We start from the raw sequence: 12,547 nt of genomic DNA, 5'->3' as shown, positions 1-12,547 counted from the left end.
TTCCAAGCAATTTTAGCATCACTTGGAACATGCTTGACAACTTGGTCACACTATATAAATCCATGCAACCGGCATGGATTTATATAGGGTGACCAAGTAATAGTTAAAAAAAAAGAATAAGAATGGTAAAAAAATAAAGATTATACTTACCTTCCGATGGCCCCCGGTATTTTCTCCGCTCCGTCTGGTCTGTTGTATCGGTCGCGGTGGTGTGAAGGACCTGCGATGACGTCATTGAGTCATGTGACAGGTCACGCGACCGCTGACGTCAGCAGTCGCGTGACCTGTCACATGACTAAATGACGTCATGACATGTCCTCACACCACCGCAAGCCGTACAAGAGACCGAACGTATCGCTGAGGAGACCGGGGGACATCAGAAGGTAAGTATAATCTTTATTTTTATTTTAAATTCTTTTTTTTACAGGTTCTATGGTACCTGGGTCTGGAGGAGAGTCTCCTGTCCTGTTCTTCAAACCCGGGTACCATCCGCACATTGAAACGCTTAATATCCGTGTGTGCACATGTAGTCCTGCAGATAATAAGCGTTTCAATGCTAGTCAATGGCGGCAATTACGCTGCGTGTCTGCAAAATTAATGGACATGCTGCGTATTTTTCCGCAATGATAATCTGCAGCAGAAATTTCCGCCGCATGTGCACAGCACATGCGGATTATCATTGGGGACCATGGGGCACTTATTACCAAGCGTTTTTAAAGTGTTTTCGCTGCGGAAATTCCGCAGCAAAAACGCTTGAAAAACGCATAGTGGGCACGCAGCATAACACCTCAGCAGTGCCACAGGCTGATCGCCTCCATGCCACGCCGCATTGATGCAGTAATTGATGCAACATTTCGGATTTTAAAAACATTTTTCAAGCTGTTGTTATAAAATATTCTAATTTACTGAGATAATGACTTTTGTGTTTTCATTGGCTGTAAGCCATAATCATCAACATTAACAGAAATAAACACTTGAAATAGATCACTCTGTTTGTAATGACTCTATATGATATGAGTTTCACTTTTTGTATTGAAGAACTGAAATAAATTAACTTTTTGATGATATTCTAATTTAGTCAGATGCACCTGTAGTTAATTAAGGCTGCGTTCACACATTGTGTATTTTTGCGCGCGCTTTTTTAAAATACGCAATGTGCCTTGTGTCTGCCAGCAAAGTGAATGGGAAATTCACTTTGCCGTTCAGACACTGTGTGATGTCAATTCTTTACGCAGCTGCGTCCTGCGCTTTCTCCCTATTGTGCCCATTATAATTCACACACTGCGTAATTCCAGCGCTTTTTTACGGAGGCGCAGGACAAACTATGGATACTCACCTATCCACGGCAGATGCTGGACACCGTGGGACCAGACCGGATGCCTCTCCCATTCATCAGATAGGTGAGTATCCATAGTTTTTTTCTTTTAATAACTTAGCAGTGTATGTACTGCAGCCAGAAGCTGTCTGTACATACACTGCTAGGGGGACACTCACACACACGACACATAGACACAGACAGTACACACACGACACACAGACACATACATTACATTACATTACAAACATACACATACAGACACATACATTACATTACATACAGGTGTCCATGCTCATCAGACTTCATTTCTACTGCACCTCCGTAAAAAAATGCAGTGTGTGAATGGAGGTGCTTTTTTACCTGCGTAAAAAAACACAGGTAAAAAAAGCAGGAAAATACGCACGCGTAAAAAAACGTAGGGAAATACGCAATGTGTGAACGCAGCCTAAAGATGAATTTTTTTCTTCCATATTGCCCAGACCGACATGACAACTTCTTCCATACACGACACGTCTGCAGAGATTACAACAGAGACACATTTGACTTCTCACATTTCCATTATAGTCCCAATCTATTCCCAACCTGCACAAACTCCTCATCCTACTGATATCTCAATACTGAACCACTGCTGCTGTATATGTCCCTATTACTGCACCTGCTGTGTGGTACAATAACAGTGCTATTCAGTGCCCCACATAGTAATGCCCACCACTGTGCCCCTAATGCCCACCACTTTACCCCTTATAAAGTAAAATGCCTCCTTTGTGCCCTTTAGATGGTAAAACAGACCTCTAGAATACATTAATGCCCTGTGCAAGTGCCCTTGAAAACAATGTCCACATTTTGCCCCCCTAGAAAATAATAATGTCCCCTGTGTGCCACTTTGACAGTCACAATACCCTAAGTGCCCCTATAACAATAAATGGCCACTTAATGTTAAAAATGTCCACTGAGTCTTCCCCTGTTCAGCTCCCCTCCACATATACAGTATACAGTAGCCTCCACACTGTATAATGGCCCCTTTGTAGCCCCCAAGCTGTTAGATGGCGCCCATACTGTATGATGTCCCCACTGTAGCTCCCACACTGTATGATGGCCTTCTCACTGTATGACAGCCCCCACAGTAGTCCCTAACCTGTATGATGGCATTCACAGTAGTCCACACAGTATATTGGCCCCCTTAGTTGCCACCACTTTGTAAGATGGCCCCGTTAATAAACCTCACTCTGATTGCCCCACCAGAAGCCCCAACTCTGTAGGAGGGCCCCTTTAGTAGCCCCCACTCTGTAGGAGGGCCCATTAGTAACCCCAACACTGTATCATGGCCCCTTTAGTAGCCTCCAAGCTGTATGATGGTCCCCCTTAGGAGCCCCCACGCTATATTTTGGCCTCCTTAGTAGCCACAAATCCGTAGGAGTACTCCTTAGTTACCCCAACGCTGTATCATGTCTCCTTTAGTAGTACCCACTCTGTATGATGGTCCCCCTTAGTAGCACACACACTGTATCATGGCACCCTTAGTAACCCACACTATGTGTGTGGGCCCGCTTGCTAACCCGCACTTTGTGTGAGGGCCCACTTAGTGGCCCCTGTTATATGATGATCCTGACGCGCCCCCAGGGCCGTGGGGTACTCGGCAGCCGGGCCTCTGTGTATGCCGGTAGGGGAGTATCACGGTGGCTGGCCCGGTCCGTGATCCAGGGCGGTCAGTGCAAAGGGGGGTACTTTTATATGGGGTTTTTGGGATTGTTCGTGATGCCACCTGTGGAATGCGGCTAAGGGGAGCCGCCGCTGCGGAACAGTCCTCTGGAGCTTGTGTTACGGCAGCAGGAATGGCGTGGCTCTCCAAAGGTAGAGCTAGCTCCAGGGCAGCATAGGATGTGGAAGTTGCGCTGGGCGTTGTAGTGTTGTGAGGGAAAGATGGCGCAGAGAACGAATGGACGGAGGCAGTGCGGCGCAGTCATCCGAGTCTTTACTCACAGTTGTTATGACAGTTCCACTGGTGCACTGTACGGGTGTCAGCCTCCCACGTCGCGCTGCGTTCACCAGGCAGGGGTTCAGCACTTCCTCAGGCAGATTAGGAGTACCGGACAGAACCCCACTTTCTTGTGTTCCTAGCTAGACCGACTTCACGCTGGGTCTTTCTCCCTCCTGCCCTGCGCTGCCCACTCTCAATCCCGCTCGGGTGCTCTGAAGTCCCTCCTGTCCGTCGGAGTTCACAGACCTGCTTGACCCTCACGGAGATTAGAATGCGGCTTCGGCAACTGACTATATAAGCCAGAAGCCTCCGGTTTTTCCAGCCGAGACTTGAAGTACACGACAGGGCCAGGGGCCGGTCCCCTTCTTGCGGCCTACGATCCCTCTGTCTTCTGACAGATTCGGGGCGTACGGGTGCCTTCCTGCACTCGCCGTACCTCCTAGGATCCCTTCTTAGAACGGAGCCTACTCCTCTGCTCCCCTCCTGGGCCTCTAGCACTGGGCCATGCTTGTGGAGCAGAGCTCCTAAAGAGACTCTGCTCCCTGACTGACTTCTCTCACTAACTGTCCTTACTGTCCCTGCCACCCTAAGATGGCTTCCCTTTTTATATACCTCCTTCTATGGTGCTCCCCTAAACTTCTTCCTCCACCCACACCCACTACTGGTTCCCCCTACCTCTGGGTTCCCCCCACTCCAGCCAGGGACAGGGCTCAGCAGGAAAACACATTGCATCTTGCCCTTCCAGCCGGCCTGGAGTAGTGTAGTGTTGGATGCAGGTGTTGGGGTTCCGGGCAGCACTCCCTCCTTACCTGAGAGAAGGAGACACCACACCTCTGGGTGAGGTGCAGTACCTCTGTGGCGACTGAACCCTCAGGGGCGCCACAGTCCCATTAGTAGCCCTTACGCTATTGTGATGGTCCCCTTTCGTAGCCCCCACACTATTGTGGCCCCTTAGTAGTAGCCCCCACACTATTATGGCCCCCTTATTAGTAGCCCCCACTCTACTATGCCCCCCTTAGTAGTAGCCCCCATACATAAAGACACAAACACACAATCTTAAAATAAAAAAACAAATAGACATCATATACTCACCTAAACTCCAGCAGACAGCCCCATTCCATGAGGGTCAGATGCAATACCAGATGCTGCCTAGAGATGAGAGTGGCGCTGTTTCTTAGACAAAGATAATGTTTTTGTCATTATAGTGAAGCCATTTAAATGACATCTGACATCTGCTACTTCCATACATCACTTGCACATAGACAAAAAAATCTATGATCTACAGGGCTTTTTATATGGAAACCAGGGAAAGGCCCTGATTATCCATCTTAAAAGACTTTATATGGTTGTCCTGGGCTTATGAAACGCTGAGGTGAGGAATGATCAAATTATCTGTTTCAACTAATAAGACTAAAGGGGTTTGGAAACACCAAGATTTTTTTTTAAGATCTCAGCAGGATGTTCCAGAATGAAAAGTTTAGTCCACGCATGAATCAATGTGGGGATTATTATTCTTTTTACTTCCTTAATTCAAGGGAACTTGTTATGTTGTACATGCAGTCCTATCAGCATGGTATATAGCAGGAGGAGCTGAGCAGATTAATATATAATTTTTTGGGGAAAAAACTTAGTATTATTTGTATTTTATTAACTAAAATCCCTCATCTTGCTCTTGGAGTCCAGTGGGCGGTCCCACAGCTAGTAATGTACGTAAAGTCAGGCAGGGAAGGGTGTTATTAGGACCGCCCACAGGACTCCTTATCCCAGAATGAGCAGGGAGTGAAATCAATAAATAAAATACAAGTTATTTCCCAGTAAACTATTTATCTTCCCCTGCTCTGTAACACGCTGCCTGTAGCTGAGACAGCTAATTCAATGGGAGGGTCCCTTTAAGTCATCTTCTCATGCTCTGGCTGCAGGGAGGTTGACGTATAAGGAACTCTCCAGGTAAAATAGATAAACTGTGTTATGACATAAGAATTGCATTGCCAAAGGGGCGGAGCATGAGAAGGGTCAAAGCACATCAAAGAAAGAATACATACATGTGCTATGCTCTGCCCCCTCAGGCCCAGTATTAGTTTGTGCAGAGTTCTTCTTTAAAAGCATTATACTTTATGATGTCTTCTCTCCATATTAAAGGAAGTAATCCTCTGCAGACTGTTTTATTGAACCTTTCCTATCAGTGCCATCACTGCGCCAGGCTTTTAAGGCCACAGTACTATACATGAATATCATAGTACCCACAATATGATGCTGGAAAGCATCACACAGCAGAGATGAGGAGCCCCAGCAGGCGGCAGAGCTAAAGGGGGTATAGAGGTACAGTCGTTAATGTCCCCTTGTCCATCGGAGCCTATAGACCACCTTACTTCATAAAAAGATAACATGGTGTGGAGGCACAATGACATTACACTAACTATACAATGAACTCTCGTTGTGCTGATCTGTCTTATAGAGATGGATTAAAGAAGTCTTCTGATTTTAATATACATTGTGTTTCCCCTGTTTTGTTTTTTTTAAAGATCTCTGCTTGCTGTCAGTGAGTGTATATGGGTATTATCGGGAGTATACTCTGAGCCTAAGGCCATGTTCACACGTTCAGTATATGGTCAGTATTTAACATCAGTATTTGTAAGCCAAAACCAGGAGCGGGTGATAAATACAGAAGTGGTGACGTGTTTCTATTATACTTTTCCTCTGATTGCTCCACTCCTGATTTTTGGCTTACACATACTGGTGTAAAATACTGACCAAATACTGAATGTGTGAACGTGACCTTTAAAACAGTACAGACCCAAAGGTGAGCTAATTGCAATTCAAGTTGACCACGGCGTTCATCCACCATTAGGGTACATTTACACAGGCCGATTATTGGGAGCTTTTGGACTGCCAAGGGCCCATATACTCTGCTTGTACAGGGGCCTTCCTCAGCTTGTGTCTGCCCCTGTTATAATCTGTGGGGCTGTTTAGGTGTCTTATTTAGTGGACTCCCTAAAAAAATCACGTCTGATTTTGATCCGAATCATAGATCAAAAAATCACCCATACAAGTCTATGTGTGCGTGAGAATAGCCCACCCTGTGCTGTCCATTTCTCATATTGTAATGGGTAGAAAAAGCTTTGCAGTTATTTTTTCATAGGAGAAAATCACCAATGGAGAAACAGAAACACGGATGAAAAAATGATCCAAAACACTTTTGAATATCCGATTGTTTTTTGAGTACATAAAAAAAAAATCACTGCTGTCTGAATGGGGCCTTAGGCTCATATATGAAGCAGCTAGCTGGGGTCTGTTCTTCCAAAGCGAGAACAATCCGTGTTTCACAGTTTTGTGAAATTGGCCTTACAGGACATGTGAAATGCTGGGCCCCCCACACTGCGGCTCTACCACATGGGTCCGGACATCTAGCAGCACATGCAGGGGATTATCACAAGTATGTGAGATCCTAGATTAGATTGGGCACGGGGGGGGGGGGGGGGAACGTGTACCAAGTCTTCATGTTGCACCGAACGATCTGTTCTCCCATCCGATATCACTAGTATAACGTCATGTAGTAAGAACTGCTCCAATCATCGCTGAATATCTCTTCAGAATAACATTCACCTCACGGCCACGGGATGTCATGGTCTCCGGTTGTGAAGAGGTTTTATTATAGTTTACATTAGAAAAATGGGCATTTCTTCATTGTACAAGCACAATGGTGGATGTAGGTGCTGCCCAGGTATAGCTATAGGGGTGTGGATGTGGCAGATACACACGGGTCTGGGTATATATGGGGGGCCCTCTGCCCCATTGTAAGACTATAAATAGCATCATTAGCTTTTATATGGTGTTATTGGGGCAGGGTCAGAGCTCAGTGACTACACCTCTGCCGCCGACTACAGGAAGATATCCATACATACAATATATACAGTCATGGCCAAAATTGTTGGCACCCTTGAAATTGTTCCAGAAAATGAAGTATTTCTCCCAGAAAATTATTGCAGTTTTCTTAGACACATGTTTATTTCCTTTATGTGTATTGGAACAACACAAAAAAACTGAGAAAAAAAGACAAATTGGACATAACTTCACTCAAAACCCCCAAAATGGGCCAGACAAAATTGTTGGCACCCTCTACTTAATATTTGGTTGCACACCCTTTGGAATAAATAACTGCAATCAATCGCTTCCTATAACCATCAACAAGCTTCTTACAACTCTCAACTGGAATTTTGGACCACTCTTCTTTTGCAAACTCCTTCGGGTCTCTCATATTTGATGGGCGCCTTCTTCCAACAGCAATTTTAAGATCTCTCCACAGGTGTTCAATGGGATTTAGATCCGGACTCATTGCTGGCCACTTCAGAACTCTCCAGCGCTTTGTTTCCATCCATTTCTGGGTGCTTCTTGAAGTATGTTTGGGGTCATTGTCCTGCTGGAAGACGCATGACCTAGGATGTACACCCAGCTTTCTGACACTGGGCACTACATTGCGACCCAAAATCCTTTGGTACTCTTCAGATTTCATGATGCCTTGCACAGAGTCAAGGCACCCAGTGCCAAAGGCAGCAAAACCTCCACCATATTTGACTGTAGGTACTGTGTTCTTCTCTTTGTAGGCCTCATTCCGTTTTCGGTAAACAGTAGAATAATGTATTTTACCAAAACGCTCTATCTTGGCCACATCTGTCCACAAGACACTTTCCCAGAAGGATTTTGGCTTACTCAAGTACATTTTGGTAAACTCCAATCTAGCTTTTTTATGTCTCTGCTTCAGCAGTGGGTTCCTCCTGAGTCTCCTGCTATAGCATTTCAATTCATTCAAATGTCGATGGATAGTTTGCATTGACACTGATGCACCCTGAGCCTGCTTGAATTCGTTTGGAACTTGATTGGGGCTGCTTATCCACCATCCGGACTATCCTGCGTTGCAACCTTTCATCAATTTTCTCTGCTGTCCACGTCCAGAGAGATTAGCTATAGTGTCATGGGTTGTAAATTTCTTGATTATGTTGCGCACCGTGGACAAAAGAACATCAATTTGTAACCTTGAGATTGTTGATATTTTTCAACAATTTTGGTTCTCAAGTCATCAGACAGTTCTCTTCTCTTTCAGTTCTCCATGCTTAGTGTGGCACACACAGACACACAATGCAAAAGATTGTGTGTCTGACTTTTTGATTGAGTCAACTTCTCCTCTTTTTATCTGGTTTCAGGTGTGATTTTCATAATAATAATCATCTTTATATAGAGCCAACATATTCTGCAGTGCATTAAGACATTATCATTGCTGTCCCCAATGGGGCTCACAATCTAGAGTCCCTGTCAGTATGTCTTTGGAGTAGCTGTAGGAAACACCATGCAAACACAGGGAGAACATACAGGCTCTGTGCACATGTTGTCCTTGGTGGGATTTGAACCCAGGACCCTAGTGCTGCAAGGCTGCAGTGCTAAACACTGAGCCACCATGCTGCCCCCACACCAGTTACTTACCACAGGTGAGTTTGAATTTTGGAATGGTGCCAACAATTTTGTCCGGCCCATTTTTGGGGTTTTGTGTAAAATTATGTCCAATTTGCCTTTATTTCTCAGTTTTTTTTTGTGCTGTTCAATACACACAAAGGAAATGAACATGTGCATAACAAAACATGTGTAATTGCAATAATTTTATGGGAGAAATGCTTCATTTTCTGGAACAATTTCAAGGGTGCCAACACTTTCAGCCATGCCTGTATATTGTAATTATGTTTGTCAATTGTGCAAAAAAATCACTGACCAAATATATAGCGATAACAAAGCGCCCATTATAACTGAGCGTCCATGCAGGTGTATGACTATCGGGACCATGATCATGTGTTAATTACCAAAAGAGAAGGCGGAAACATCTGCCTGTGTAAGAATCGTAATCTGATCATTGGGCCACATTCTCTGCAAAGCAGAAAAAAAGCCATTTGGGCACACGTAATTTTCTTTCAAACTTTTTTTTTTAAAAACTTTTTTAAATTTCACGCCAATGTTTGCAATTTTCAAAAGTTTTTAAGTAGATTTATGACTTGTAACTTTTTTTTAAAAAAAGTCGCAAACTTACTCCAGAACGGAGGGTGGCATAAAAAGTGTAGTAATATTTTTAGAGAAAAGGGGGTGCCAGACTTATCAAACATCGCAAAAAAACAATTAGTTTAACCCCTTAATAACATCTGACGTACTAATACGCGTCTGTGCCCTGGGACTTAAGAGCCAGACCCGTATTAGTACGTCATCGCGATCGCGCGCGCACACAGGCTGTGCGGGCGCGATCGCCTCCGGGTGTCAGCTGATTGTCACAGCTGACACCCGGTACTATGTGCAGGGAGCGGTCACGCACCGCTCCCAGCACATTAACCCCCGCGATGCTGCGATCGAAGTCGATCGAAGTCGATCGCGGCATTGCGGGGGCAAGGGGAGGTGATCGGCGATACTCACCTCCTCTTCCGGCTTCCAGCGCAGTCTGCAAAGGCTTCCCGGGTGTTGCCATGACGACCCGATGTCGTCATGACAACATCCGGGTCACCAGAGAGCAGGAAGATTGCTTGGACATGCGCAGTGCATCTCCAAGCAATCTTCACACTGTGCACTTCTGACAGCCTTCATGGCATAGGGATGGTGCTCCATTCCTGTGCCATGCAGGCGATCAGAAAAAAAAAAGTGAAAGTCCCAGAGTGGGACAAAGTAATAAAGTGTATAAACTGTGTGAAAGTGGAAAAAAAAAAAAAAAAAATGTGCAAAAATATTATAAAAAAATAAAAAAAATAATACACCAAAAATAAAAATATAATGTACCCATCAATAAATATTATTATAAAAAAAATTAAAAAAAAACAATAAAAGTACACATATTTGGTATCGCCGCGTCCGGAACAACCTGACCTATAAAACTGTCCCACTAGTTAACCCCTTCAGTGAACACGGTAAAAAAAAAAAAAAAAAAACAAGCAAAAAACAATGCTTTATCACCATACCGCCAAACAAAAAGTGGAATAACACGCGATCAAAAAGACGCATATAAATAAAAATGATACCGCTGAAAACGTCATCTCGTCCCGCAAAAAACAAGCCACCATATAGCTCCATCAGCCGAAAAATAAAAAAGTTATAGCTCTCAGAATAAAGCGATACTAAAAAATATTTTTTTCTATAAAATAGCTTTTATTGTGTATAAGCGCCAAAACATAGAAAAATGATACAAATGTGGTACCGCTGTAAACGTACTGACCCGAAGAGTAAAGCTGCCTCATCAATTTTACCACACGCGGAACAGAATAAAAAAAAAAAAAAAAAAACCATTCCTGAATTGTTGGTTTTTGTTTATTCTGCCTCCCAAAAATCGGAATAGAAAGCGATCAAAAAATGTCACGTGCCTGAAAATGGCACCAATAACAACGTCAAGTCATCCCGCAAAAAACGAGCCGTCACATGACTGTCTGCCAAAATCTGGAAAAATTATAGCTCTCAAAATATGGCGATGCAAAAACTAGATTTTACAAAAAATGCGTCTTTTAGTGTGTGACAGCTGTCAGTCATAAAAACCCCATATGATTCTGGCATTGCTGTAATCACACCGACCCGAAGAATAAAGTCGTCTAATCACTTATACCGCACAAGGAACGGCGTCAAAAATAAACTCTTGAGTTAGGATTGGGCTAGGGTTAGGGCTGGGTTTGGGGCTAGGGTTGTGCTGGGGCTAGGGTTGTGCTGGGGCTAGGGTTGTGCTGGGGCTAGGGTTGTGCTGGGGCTAGGGTTGTGCTAGGGTTAGGGCTGGGGTTGGGATTTTTTTCAAAAGTAAGAAAAAAAGATGACGATATGGCGACTAGTGTTGAGAGCAAGTGCTCGCTACTTGAGTTTGCATCGGGTGCTCTGGTATGCATTTAGTATCGTGGATATTTGAGTGACATGCTCGAGTCTCTGCCCCATATGCTTCGCGGCCAAAAAACTTTACGGGGATTGCCTGCCATGCACGAGCGATCCCCGCATGTTTTTTTTTGGGTGTCTAATAACCGTGAAACATGCGGAGCAGGGACTCGAGCATGTCACTCGAGCACACGCTGTACATGGTGCATACCTGAGTACCCGATGCAAACTCAAGTAGCGAGCACTTGCGCTCAAGAATAATGAAAACTTATTCAATATGATGACCTAACGTAAACAAATAATGTGCCGTACCTCTGGGTTCAAAATGTTCACTATACACCTTAATAAAATCTTTGAGGGGTATAGTTTCCAAAATGGGGACACTTGTGGTGGAGCTCCACTGTTTAGGCACATCACGGGCTCTCCAAACGCGACATGGTGTCCGCTAACAAATTGAATGGAAAATCGGCTCAAATTGTTAGCGGACGCCATGTTGCGTTTGGAGAGCCCCTGTGTGTCCAAACATTGGAGCTCCCCCACAACTGACCCCATTTTGGAAACTAGACCCCCCAAGGCACCTATCTAGATGCATAGTGAGCACTTAGAACCCCCAGGTGCTTCACAAATTGATTCGTAAAAATGAAAAAGTGAAAATAAAACACTTTTTCATTTTTATGAATCAATTTGTGAAGCACCTGGGGTTCCAAGTGCTCACTATGAATCTAGATAGGTGCCTTGGGGGGTCTAGTTTCCAAAATGGGGTCACTTGTGGGGGAGCTCCAATGTTTGGGCACACAGGGACTCTCTAAATGCAACATGGTATCCGCTAACAAATTGAATGGAAAATCGGCTCAAATTGTTAGCGGACACCACATTGCGTTTGGAGAGCCCCTCTGTGCCCAAACTTTGGAGCTCCCCCACAAGTGACCCCATTTTGGAAACTAGACCCCCCAAGGCACCTTTCTAGATGCATAGTGAGCACTTGGAACCCCCAGGTGCTTCACAAATTGATTCGTAAAAATGAAAAAGTGAAAAAAAAAACACTTTTTCATTTTTATGAATCAATTTGTGAAGCACCTGGGGTTCCAAGTGCTCACTATGAATCTAGATAGGTGCCTTGGGGGGTCTAGTTTCCAAAATGGGGTCACTTGTGGGGGAGCTCCAATGTTTGGGCACACAGGGACTCTCCAAATGCAACATGATATCCGCTAACAAATTGTCGGCTCAAATTGTTAGCGGATATCATGTTGCATTTGGAGAGTCCCTGTGTGCCCAAACATTGGAGCTCCTCCACAAGTGACCCCATTTTTGAAACTAGACCCCCCAAGGCACCTATCTAGATGCATAGTGAGCACTTGGAACCCCTAGGTGCTTCACAAATT

Source organism: Phyllobates terribilis, unplaced genomic scaffold (genome assembly GCF_046119375.1).
Source record: "Phyllobates terribilis strain yellow unplaced genomic scaffold, ASM4611937v1 Scaffold_5__5_contigs__length_657084704, whole genome shotgun sequence".
NCBI classification, from domain to species: domain Eukaryota; kingdom Metazoa; phylum Chordata; class Amphibia; order Anura; family Dendrobatidae; genus Phyllobates; species Phyllobates terribilis.
The sequence above is the reverse complement of the archived record's forward strand: the minus strand, read 5'-3'. Positions refer to the sequence as shown.